The sequence below is a fragment of the Stenella coeruleoalba genome (genome assembly GCF_951394435.1).
Source record: "Stenella coeruleoalba genome assembly, chromosome: Y".
NCBI lineage: Eukaryota > Metazoa > Chordata > Mammalia > Artiodactyla > Delphinidae > Stenella > Stenella coeruleoalba.
This window is the reverse complement of record NC_137168.1, coordinates 412074-425279: the sequence shown is the minus strand read 5'-3', so window position 1 is coordinate 425279 and position 13206 is coordinate 412074.

Here is a 13206-nt window from a genome sequence, read left to right as displayed (position 1 = left end):
GCTTTGTGTTTATGAAGGTTAAAGGAATTTAATACTTTTCCACAGATTCTTTTGTAAGGAGAAGAGGGAAATGTACACTTTTTACAGCAGCAATATTTTGTATATTATGTTTATTTCATGTGGTGAATATGCAAGGAGGTACACTACACACTGGACAGAATCAGAAGTCCTCTGTTAATGGGGATTGGATCATGGTGGATGCTTGATTGTTTTGGTCTCAAAGTGGTGTTCTGTGAAGCTGAAGGTGAAGGAGAAGACAAAGCACACCATATGTCCACTGTTATGTTCTTTAGAGAAAATTCAGATCCCTTTTATGTGTTAGATAATCAAGGGCACTCTGATACAGTTTTAAGTAAAAAGACATTTTTTTAAAGCTTTCCAGTTTTGTGGGTTAAAACCTTTTTATAAAAGATCATTTATAATACAGTTTTAAAATGTGAGGCAATAAGAATTACTTCATATTGGATCTGAAGAATCTTGCTAACAGTTTCACGTAAATGAAGTGGTAATCCTCTCCTAAAAGAGCAATAACTGAAAATTAAAGTGTTAATTTTACCTTTTTTGAGTAATCAGGGAACTTAGTAAGTAATATCAAAACAGTTTATAAATGATGGCAAAGAAGAGTCAATGTTGATTCAGTAATTTTATTTTTTAACATTAGAGGGATAATTGGTTTATATAATAAGAATAGTTCAGGAGACTTTACAAACCTTTATTGACTGGAAATAATGCCATTTATAAAGGAAGGAACATTTCTAAGTTTTTCCCTTTTTTATGTTGGTTAATATAACAGAGATGTTTAGGAAAACGCTTATTGATGATGTTTATTCTGATCTGTATTAAAAGCATAGAGGTTGCATTTCAGATCACTTTGTTTATTAGCATGGTATACTTAATCATATTTGAGACTGTCTTGTGCCTGACTGTTTTAGGTGATTTCAGGGATATTGCATTGGGCAGGAAATCATGCATTGAGAAGTTTATAACCACAGTTACTTAAGCATAATCTGAAAAGATCTAGACCAAAGGTAAGTTGCTATTTTCATCACAGTTGCCTGTGCCCAGGGAATAAGGTATATTCTTTATAATTGAATTGTTTTTTTCCCCACTTCTAACTGGAAACAAAACAGAAGTGTGATAAATCTGAATAAGCAAAATGTACTGTTCTCAACATACTGTAATCAAAAGGAGAAATTTTAATGTGTCTATGTGTGTGTATGAAAGAGAGTGTGTGTCTTTTAAGGTCAGAATAGGGTTTTTATCAACATGGTCAGTAGAAAATGGGCATCAAGTTTGAACACATAAAGCATGGACAGCCTTAATGTGATGGAAACACTTTTAGGTTCTGTGCCAATTTTCCACCACTGTGTACTTTGTTGCTATTTAAAACTGTATCAACTCTAACGGAAGAATAAATTATTTGTGATTTTAATTTTCTCATTTGTTTTTTTAAATTAGATCTCTTTTACTCTCTTGTTTTGTCTGGAGACTATGCTGTGGGTTCTTTATTTGTTAGCCTAGTATAAGCGGACTATATTTATATTCTAGGACTTTATCAAAATTCTCCTGTCATGCCCAAGTTAATTAGAATTAACTCTTCAGTAATCAGCATGTGTGTGGGCTGTTTGTTACAGAATTCTTTCTCTGAAAATGAAGTCCATGAGACCATAATCACGATGACTGAATTAGATAAATGAGTTGAAGAGACAAAACTGTACTGAACCCAACCTGGTGTATGCTATCTCATTTGAAATAAGCTCAACTGACATTAAGAAATAATTTGTCTTGCCAGCCCATCTTCTGTTGTCTTATTCTCTTTTAATGGAAACTAAAATTGCAATTTCAATAAGCAGAATTTCCACCAGGACTTTCTTCCTGGAGACCACTGCATTTGCAAAGTTTAATTGTTCTATAACAGTCCTGTTTCTTAAAAGTGTTTAATTCGTGGTGACAAAAATTACCGTACTCCTTTGACACTTCATAAGAAGAATAACTTTACCAATAGCTTTCTACCAAGTGTGACATTGCCATATAGACTAGATATATTCCAAAGCTGGAAGTTTCATTTTAGCAAAATGTATTACTATGAAGAAATATACCATCCCATGAAATTTCAGAAGCAAAATATTACTAAGAAGAGAGCAGGGTGATTACTGATCAACATTTAAAAATATTTAACTGTGCTAGTTTAGTTGTTTGAGAAGAGGCTAGTATTATTCTGTAGAGTTGTGGTGACAGTTTTCGGGTTTGTTTTTAATTTTTTAATGGAATTTTCAGACATACATCAAAGTGGAGAGAATGGTATAAAGATCCACATGTAGCAGAAACCTAATTTATACACTTAGCAACTCATGGCCAATCTTGTGTTGCCTGTACATTCACCCACAAATTGAAGCAAACGTTATGTCCTTTCATTGCTTCAGTAAGTATCTCTAAAAGATAAGTATTTTTTAAAGTGACACCTTGGTACCAGGCTGCTTCTTACTCCTGAAATTTTGTATCTTCAGTGTTAACAATGAATGAGGAACCATCTCAGAATTTGTACGACTAAATCACTGCCTTTCCTTTCATTTTAAAAAGTCATTTATGTTAATAATTAAGATATTAGCAAAAGTATATAGCAAGTGAACATTTTCCATATTTTCATCTCTTAAAGGTAACACTTATTAAAAAGGTTTGATACATTTCTTCCAGCTTAATTTTATACACATAAGCCAACATATTATTCTTCTGTCTTTTTAAACAAAAATGGAATTATACTAGCCACACTTTTGTAACTTTTTTATAAGGTTAAAAATATCTTGGATGCTCCTTATTCCTGTATTGTTCCAGGTTTTTTTTTTTTTTTTTACAGCTGCAAAAACAAAGTTGTCATAAACTATCTGGCTAGGTTTTTGGTTTTGTTTTTGTATGATTGTTGGGGTATTTCTACACAGTAAATTTCTAATATGTTAGGAGTAAGGCTATGTACATTTTTGTCTTCCTAAAAGACATATCCTTGCTAACACCAGATTATTAGTCTTGCTAATTTTTGCAATTCTAGCATGCTTTAAAAAAGTGCTACCTCAGAATTTATTTGTAAGTTTGAGCATCTTTTCAAATACTTAAAGACACTTTATTATTTTTTGCTGTGAAATGCCTTTTAATGTTCTTTGTCTGTTTTTCTTTTGGGATGTAAGAGCGACAGGAAATAATGTAAGGACATATGTGTAAATATATGAAATTATATATGGTTCTCTCTAAATGCAAATGTTAATTCTCTGCCTTTATATGTTGCACATCTCTTCAGCCCCTCTATTTTTTAACTTTAGTTATACTGCCTTTCACCGTATTAAAGTTTTAAGACTTTACATATTCAATTTCATAGCTTTACAATCATCCATAAAAATATTCCCCATACTTTTTTAATTTTTCTAAAATTTATTTTACATGGTAGGATTTAGAGCATTAACTTTTTTCCTATATGGATAACGAGTTGTTTCAACATCATTTATTGAATAAACCGACTTATCTGTCACCTTATTTTGTTTATTTAAAACATTAATTATAGTTAAGGCATGTTTGATTTATGTCATTTCAAAGACTAGATTTAAGTATACGTCACTTAATTTTCATAAAGCTATGAGTTTTTTCCCCCTCACGAGGGTTTTTTTTATTGACTAAAAGTTAACTGCAAGGGTATAAACAATGAGTGGCTTCTTTTTTTTTTTTTTTTTTTTTTTTTTTTGGTACGCCGGCCTCTCACTGTTGTGGCCTCCCGTTGCGGAGCACAGGCTCCGGACGCGCAGGCTCAGCGGCCGTGGCTCACGGGCCCAGCCGCTCCGCGGCATGTGGTATCTTCCCAGATCGGGGCATCGGCAGGCGGACTCCCAACCACTGTGCCACCAGGGAAGCCCGAGTGGCTTCTTAATAAGAGAGTTACTGAATGTGTAAGAGAATTACTGAAAAGTGTATTTATAGAGAACTGGAACTTCTTGAAGATTTTTGCTTGCTGATGTTTTCAAGCTCTGTAATTTTTTGTACCCTACTAATTAATTTTCTCCATGACCACCCCAAAGCATCTCAATTTGATTACTATTACAAAAAAAAATTTTGTAATCAATGTAAACTCTTTTTTGTTTAAAACTTCATGTCTTGGAAGTAGACAATGCAATATAGTTTTCATTAATTCAGTAGACCTATAGATAGGGTAATCATTTAATTTATTGCTCAATCTGGGAAACTTCTGAGAACTAAAGGGGGATATTATATATACACACACACATACATATACATTCATATATATATATATATATATATGTGTGTGTGTGTTATATACTTGTATATATGTAGATAAATGTGTATATATCTTTTTTATCTTTTTCCTGATAGAGATGTTTAGTTTCAGAACTTAGATATGTGATCAGTGCATTTATGTTTAGACTATAATCTTTGACTGCGATAGCCTTCTGAGAGGTTTTTCATGAGACGGTACATTATAAATATTTAATGTTTAAATAGCTGAATGAAAAACCTTGAAATATTCTGAGAGATATCAAATATATTTGGTCTCTGTTAGGGAATACTGATTATCCTCCAATATTCTCCTCTCCTTTGAAAAATAATCCCCAGGTTTTGGGTGGGCACATGGCTGCCTACCCAGTGACTACATTTTACAGCCTCCTTTGCAGCTAGGTGTGGTCATATGACTTTAAGTCCAGCCAGTGGGATGTGAGCTGGAGTGATATGTGTAGCTTCTAGATTACAGTTTAAAAAGTGTGCTCCATATTCTTTTTTTCGTCTCCCAAGGGGGTGCATATGACATATTAGTGGGGAGGTTTGGCCTTCTAGATTAGAAAAATACTCCAGAGAATGGCAGTGCAGCTAGATAGAATGAAAAGTCTCCTGAATGGCCTGCGTCATGAATCTCCCTACTGCCTATCTGCTTGGATGTTGACATGAGGGAAGTAACACTTCTGTCACATTAGGCTCTTTGTTACAGCCGCAAACCCCATACTCTAACGTACAGTCACGTAGTGGAGGGCCAGTTCATACTACCCTACGACATAGTCTGTCTGGGGTCACAGTTTTTAGGAATGACAGATTAGTGTATTGTGTGTGGAGTGTACTTCATGGTCATTCAGTTCATATTCTTGACTAATGAAATAGGACAGAATCCATTATATTTCCTTTAAGATCATCCTCTGCTTTCCATCAAATGAATTAATTGAATCCTATATTTATTAACAATAAATTTAGTTAATTTTAAAATACTGGGAAAAATATATATATACTATTATTATTTTTTTGGCATCTTTATAGTTTCTAAGTACTTATTTTGAGAATTACATTAGGTAGGGCTTTATAAAATCTCTTGGGTTTTTAACTTTATTTTGGCTTCTTCTGCTTTAACTTGTTTGGACTTTTTTTTCTAATGTTTTCTTGATATTTCCTTCATTTTCTGGTTTTCACTATATGAAGTGTGTACATTGATTCTAATTAGTATAAAAAATAACTTGCATTCATTTGCATTTATACTATACAACTTGCATTCAGTGATGTCATCTCGGTAACTTTAAAACTGCCACAGTGAGAATATTTATGCCATGGAAATTGTGAAATACTTCAAATCAGGGCTTAAGTTATTGTTTTGTTGATTGTCTAGACTTAAGAAGGTGATTGAGAAAATGTTAATGCAGATTAAGCTTAATAGTGTGTCATGTCTATAGCTGTAACATCGTAACACCAAAAAATTGAGGAAATATTCAAAAATTATTATCCAGTTCAGCAAAGAAATTACTCCTATCATTGATGAACAAGAGAAATTCTGACCCACATCTTCATTGTTTCACTTTCTCTTAAAATAAACATAAATATAGGGCTTCCCTGGTGGCGCAGTTGTTAAGAGTCCACCTGCCAATGCCCGGCCCAGAAAGATCCCACATGCCGCGGAGCGGCTGGGCCCGTGAGACATGGCCGCTAAGCCTGCACGTCCGGAGCCTGTGCTCCACAACGGGAGAGGCCACAACAGTGAGAGGCCTGCGTACCGCAAAACAAAAACAAAACAAAAACAACAAAAAACATAAATATAGACCATAACTGCAGTCATTTGTCAATTGCACTTATAGGTTGTCTATGATACAACAAGCACTTGGTAAAAGTCAACAGAAAAATTTTGTGAGTATTGATTGGTGGTATGGAATTTACAATAGAGTGTTACATACTTTATTATTATTTGTAAATTAGGCACCACACCTTTCATCTCAGGAAAATGTATAAAAACTTATGTACGTATGTGTGCATGCATTCCCCCTTCCCCACCAAGAGCCAGTTATATGTTTACCAGCACATCACTTCTTGAAACTTTCAATATCATTTGCCTACTAAACATTTGAAGTTAAATATCATAGGCATTTCAGACTTAACATGTCAAAAACAGAACTCATTTTTCTCCTAAAATCTTTTCCTCTTCTGATACTACTCTGCATCTTCTCTATGGGGTAGGGAAGAAAGTCAAGCAAGAGTGTGATCTTGACTGGAAACTAATATCAGTCTGATCATGGATGGAGGGACTGCATCACAAGGTTACCCACCTTGAGGCTGGGGACTGGCCTTTCCCCCTGTGCCCGTTACTCATCCATTAAGGTCTGCCCACCAGGGGGAGTCGGTCATAGCCTTCCAGACTAAGTGTGTCTTGTTGGTCCGAGGGCAGTTCTCCAGGGAAGGCAATAGCTGTGAATTTTAAACAACCAGCTCTCAGAGCAGCTGGGGGACAAAAGCACCTGCCAGTAAGGGGATCTGGGCACCACAGCCTCCACTGTAGTGTGGATCCATGCATAGGTGTAAGGTGGGGAGATATGGTAGGGAGAAGAGGTTGAGACAGGTCCTGGTGAGTGGGCTCTCTCTCTAAGAGCAATCCAGATTAACTGCTGAGGGTAGGCAGGATCCTGGTGGGGGCAGAGAACTTGACTAGGGTGGGAAGCTTTGGAGCAGCTACTACATGTAGGCAGTATGAGAGAGGCTGCCCTGGGCAGTGCCAGCGTCCAGTTACTGTTAGAGACAGCACTGGACCCTGACAGCACTTTGCATTGCTATTTAACCATTCCTCAGCAGTCTCAGTGTAGGAGTGCAAAAGGCAGATGGTTGGCTTGACCCAGTGTTGAGATTTTGCTGCATAAGTGTAATGCAAGCAGAAGAGGGTGAGGCATGAGGATGATGGTGAGAGTTACTGAAGGCTCTTATACTTTTGTGAAGGCACAAATGTACACAATACATTACAGGACGAGATAGTGTGTTCTCACGCAATGATGGAAGTAGAAAGTATGGGCAAGATTGGAGAAGAGAGTGAAGCATTTTCTTAGAGTTAAGGATGTAAATTTTTACAACTTCACGTAAAGATTTTCACATGAACGAGACTGCATTTGAACTGCCTCTTGAAGGGCCAGTGGGGAGAAAAATCTCCCTGAGGGAAAATGAAAGGAGATAGTGTAGGAAAAGCATGGAGAAAAAAATGCATGAACACAATCTGGTTAGAGACCTGTGATTTAGAAGTATGGTAAAGCCTGCAACAAGGTACCCCCAGTAAGTAAAATCAGGTAGAGTGGTTGGCATTGGCTTTTGTCCTCACTCAGCCCCATTTTCAAAGAGGGGCAGGCCAAGTCTCTTGTACTGGGGCAAGAGGGTGGCAATGGTTTGGGATGGAGACCTGTCCAGGGGAGTGACAGGTAACCTCATCTTTGGAAGCAGGGAGGTAAAAAGAGTGTGTTGCCACATCCCAGTAGTGTCTTAGACTTATTTCCATGGCTGTGAAATGGATACCAATTAAGTAGGAGATAACTGGGGTTATTGGCATTGCCTTTGAAATCCTAACCAGACATGAACCCAAAATTGTAGCTATTGATATTTAAACCAAAAGTAGACACTGTCTAGACTAGTAGACAAACCAGACCTCAACAAAAGCACATTTGGATTCAGCACCTGACCCAGAACTACTGGTGGCTAGTTAGTTGTGCAGGCTCTACTGACCTTTCATTAACTTTACAGTAACACATTTTGCTCAACCGAATATTTTGGTTTCTGCAAATGGGGGATTTTGGTGGACTGTATATAGGTGGTATGGAGGCCAGAAAAAGTGAAAACCACTAGAAAAGGCATTTTTGAGGCCAGAGAAACTGAAAATAGTTGAAAAGGGGGACCTCCCTGGTGGCGCAGTCATTAGGAATCTACCTGCCAATGCAGGGGACACGGGTTCCAGCCCTGGTCCAGGAAGATCCCACATGCCACGGAGCAACTAAGACTGTGCACCACAACTACTGAGCCTGCGTGCCACAACTACTGAAGTCTGTGCGCCTAGAGCCCATGCTCCACAAGAGAAGCCACCGCAACGAGAAGCCCGTGCACCTCAACGAAGAGGAGCCCCCGCTCGCAGCAACTAGAAAAAACCCGCGCACACTGCACAGCAACAAAGACCCAACACAGCCAAAAATAAATAATTTTAAAAAAAAAAGAAGTTGAAAAGGTTTTTCTGTTGTTGAATACGGCTATGAAAGTAATGCATATTCTTTATTCTAATTCAAATAATGTAGGAGTGTGTGAAGAAAAACAAAAGGTAACTATTTTCCTATTGCACCAAAGCAACTCTTTCCTCCTAGAGACGATCACTGGTAAATGTTTGGTATATAGGTTTTCATGCATATGTAAGCACATATGGAATTTACATGTATATATGAATATGCGCAAAATATTATATGTAATATTCTGGTCTTTAACCTACTACTTTTCAGTCAATACTACATCTTCGATATTTTAACATGATTAGTTTTACCCTAATAGCTACCTAATTAATATTCCATGATATTGAACAAATTCCCCATTGATAAGAATTTAAGTAGATTCTTTTTTATTACTATAAACAATATGATAAGGAAGATCCAATATATACTCCTTTTTCTACTTAGTTAATTACTTTAGATAAGTTCCTAGAAGTTATTAAAGTTATCTATAAGTTCCTAGAATTATTGTGTCAAAGGGTCTGATAATTTTACATACCAGTTAATTAACTAATACACACTGTCAGACTGCCTTCCAAAAATCTGCATAAGTTTATTTCCCAGTCAACTGTGTAGAAGAGTGCTTGTTTCTTTACCCACGCAGAACATTATCACTATTTCTATCTGATGGGTTAAAGTTATATTTTAAGATTAAAAAACCAATTCTGGTGATAAAAGATGAAAACTGACATTATGACAGTCGATATTGCAAGTGGAAAATATTCTCTCAGTAGTTGAGTTTAAAAATGTGTTTGGTAGTTAACTTTTTGAGAGCCTGTTGGACATTTTATTGAGTTGATGAAGATGGTTTAGAAATTCTGGGGCTGCTACCTCCACTCCTCATTAGTTTGAAACTCTCCCAAAATTCGTGGAGATGGAATTCACCTCTACGGTTGAAGACAGTATCTTGGTAGAACACTTTTTGAGAGTTTACTTGTGATATACAGAAATGACACTATCAAAGCCTTTCAGTACGTGGCGAATGCTTCTCAAAGAAGCTAAGCTCTCCATATTATAGAGCCATTATGAAGTTCTTTAAGTTTAAAAAGAAAAATGCCTTAGACTTTTTATCAGTAAGAAGAGAATTGATTAATGTCAGCCATTAGAATTATATGCCCAAGTGAACATATACACATAGATGGAAAAGAAACTGGACATGTCATCATTTCATAAATGTTTTGTTAAAAGTTGTACTTCTGTATCTCAGGTCCACCTTGATCTCTGTCTCTAGACTTCTTTTTTTTTTCCAGAGCTTTTTGATATATAACTTTGGAACAAAATTCTACTTGAATTCTTGGGCTCAGTTCTTCATCCTTCCTTGCATTCACATCCTGGATCCTCATAACACAAAGAGTGTGCTTCCCTGCTCCCCGACTTTGGGCTTGTCAATATTCCTCGCTTTGGCTGGCAGAATAGAGTGGAAGTTTCAGTTTTGAAGTCTGGAACCATGAGGAGAACATGCCCTGGCTAGCTCACTGGTTTAAGGAGAACGAGAGACATGTGGAACAGTCCAGCCTCATATGTGAAATAGAACCAGCCCAAGAACCATGAGATCAAGTGCTTGTTATATGCTACTAGTTTTTGTGGTTGTCTGTCATGCAGCATTATTTTGGCAATAGCTAACTGATACATAATGTCTTTTTAAGGTTTTTAGCGTTCCTCTAATGTCTCCTCTGATTTTTTAATTTGGCATACTTACCTCATTTTGTTTTTGATGCTTATAGTCTTCATTTCCTACAGGGCTTTCTTAGTCAAATCACAGGCCAAGAGAAAATTCACCCAACTTTGTTCCCTCATATACTGGTAAATATAAAAAAAAACAACCTGAATTTTATTTTCCTTAAATCCCTATTTAATTGTAAATAAACTTTGGCTCAGTTAAAAATCTTGGCTCAGATCATGACAGTGAGAAATGGATACAGAAGTTCTTAAAATGTTTCCTTTTTGCATTCAGTTTTCAGAATTCTCTTCATGTCATGCAGGTCTGAAAGGTTAAAAATAACTGTACCTCCAGAGACTACTTCTTGGGCTGTGTTCTTCCTTGGGAACCTCTAAGCTTTTCCCACCCAAACTGCGTCATCATCCTTACCTAATTTAAAAATCTCTCAGATCCAATGCTTTTACAAAAATCAATGAAATCTTTCCCACCAGATAATCCCAGCAGCCACACATGATATTCTCTGGTCTGATTCTGCATGAGTTTGATTTTATATACTCTATTGTAATAATTTATTAGCTTGATAAGATCTGCTGACTCCTCACGGAAAATATTCTGTTTACATTTTATATTTCCTGCAGCTTTCTTTCCATAGCCTTTATTATTGCGTATTTACATGAGAATAGGGCCTTTGTTTTTTAAATGTTCATCTGTGCCTGCTGACTGTCTCCCCTCCCCTGAAGTTACAGCCCTCTGTGACATACATCGTGCTTTTCATATTGAAAGCACTCAATGAACCCTGAATAATTAATCTTCCTTTCATGTCTGTGAGTTATCTAGGTGAGCTGAGTTAGCACCATTTTATAGGCAGGGCAACACAGAGAGATATGGAAGGCAGTCACTTGAGGATCTCAGAGTTCAAGAGTAAAGCCCTTGCATCTCTCGTACTAGATGAAGGCCCTCTCCTTGGTTATAGTTAGTTCTGCTGGGTTACGATCTTGTATATTATGTTATGCTTGCTTTTACTCTGCACATTACTGATGGAAAGATATATCAGTGGGAAAGGAAAGATGAACATCAGATGACAGAACTTCACAAATAGTCACTCCAAATATTTCTTAAGGGAGTGGTTGCTGCATCATCTGTTGGTGAAGCTGAGGCAGCGGCCTTATGTAACAGTACCTTTGCACGGCCTGAGAGCCAGGTTCTGACTTTGAGATCTCCTTACCTGTTGTCTATTCCTGGACCACAACTTTGGAGTCAACTGGCAAATAACAAAGTGAATCATAAATAGAAGATCCAGTATATTTACATTAGTCATTAAATTAGCTTGATTTATTCCGGTTCTTTTGATTGTTATGCCCAGAGCACATTAAGAATTTGTTTACTGATTGGTGATCAACAGCAGTGATGATTAAAACAGAGTAAAATTTTAAAAGTCTGTGGAGCAGTTTTAACACTCAGTTTGGTTTTTCAGAGAAGAATAAGTCATGCAGTTCTTATAGATCAATGTTCAGGACCATGGGCAATGGGACGGGAGTATCCATGCTTTCCTGCTCCCTGAGATATCTTCCACAACTCTGTATTCCTCTCCCTTCCCTCAATATATTCCTGATAAAATCCTTCAAGAACCTTCTCAAATGCAACAACCTCTAGCTCTCGACCCATATTTTTCTTTTGAATCTACATTATATTTTGTTTGAAGCTCTCTTATGTAAGCCCGCTGTCTTATTCTCCTGTTGGATTATAAACATCTTGAGGGCAGGGACTATAATTAATTCATCTTCATACTCTCTGAAGACCTAAATTCCAGTGATATTCTGCTATTCTTACGATCTGAATAGTGTTCAATTCAGTGCTAAACTAACAAAATGAAATACTTAAAAAAATATATATATATATCCCCTTCCCCTATTTGGGTTAGACTTGGATAGAGAATCTAGTCTCAGAGTAAACTCCATGAGGAAAACCAAACTTTAACAGAGCTAATAACTTTAGCTCTGTTATTGAGAGCTTATCTAAATCAAATCCAGGATCACAGTTTTGGTGAATTCCACAATTTTTATAGCAATCATATAATAGAAACTCCAAAACTTTTTAGTTCAAGTTTTCAAAAGGATCAGGTTTTCTTAATAAGAAATCAAGGACTGTGAAAGAAACTCTGCTGTGTGCCATCTATAAGAGAAAAACACGATGGGATTTAAGTAGGGGGAGAGCATGTTCTCATGTGTAATCAAGAATTAATTCCACTGCTGTTCACCAAATTTTAGGAATCTGGAAATAATATGCCTGTTGGCTATTTGTGTTAGAACAAATGTAAAATTAACCGGTCTAGCTAACAGTACCAGGTCTGCCTTGGCCAGTGAAAGATTTTAAAACAGTTTCCCCAAAACAGGAATCATATAAAAGTCCTGCAAGTCACATTATTTGTGGGCCCAAATATTGTTGTGTTGTATTTACTCATGTTTTCCCTCATTTTTACCTTCTCCCAGGAAACATAGGGTCATTTCTCTCTGTAATTCACCGTTTCTGGAAGGCAGTCTTCTTGCCCACTGCATCAGTGCCTTCTTGGAAAGCTTGGTAAGAATAATGCACCTGACGTTAGGAGCTAGCTCTTTGGCTGCTCTTCCAGAAATAGATTAGACAGCAATGGATGGCCCTGTTGAATTTCAGAAAACACAGGGTGCCCCCGTTAGCCATGGTATTTGAAGCCATATACCTCCTAATTCCCTTCTTCCTCCCTTTTGCTACTAGCATAAACATGGAGATGAATTACTCCAGTAAATATTCCTGATTCCTAATCATCTTTCCAGACTGAGCTACACAAGGAAGTTATTAATTAAGCTGTTAGATGAGAATGACATCTACAATCCATAAAATGGATTAAGGAAACCAAGAGTTTTATAACGTAAAAAAACAATGTTAAAAGCATTTGACTTTGAGGAAGAGGACCTCCACTTGAGTCCTTTCCTCAATATTTTCATACTAATCCCACAAAACAGCCAGTAAATATAAATCTTG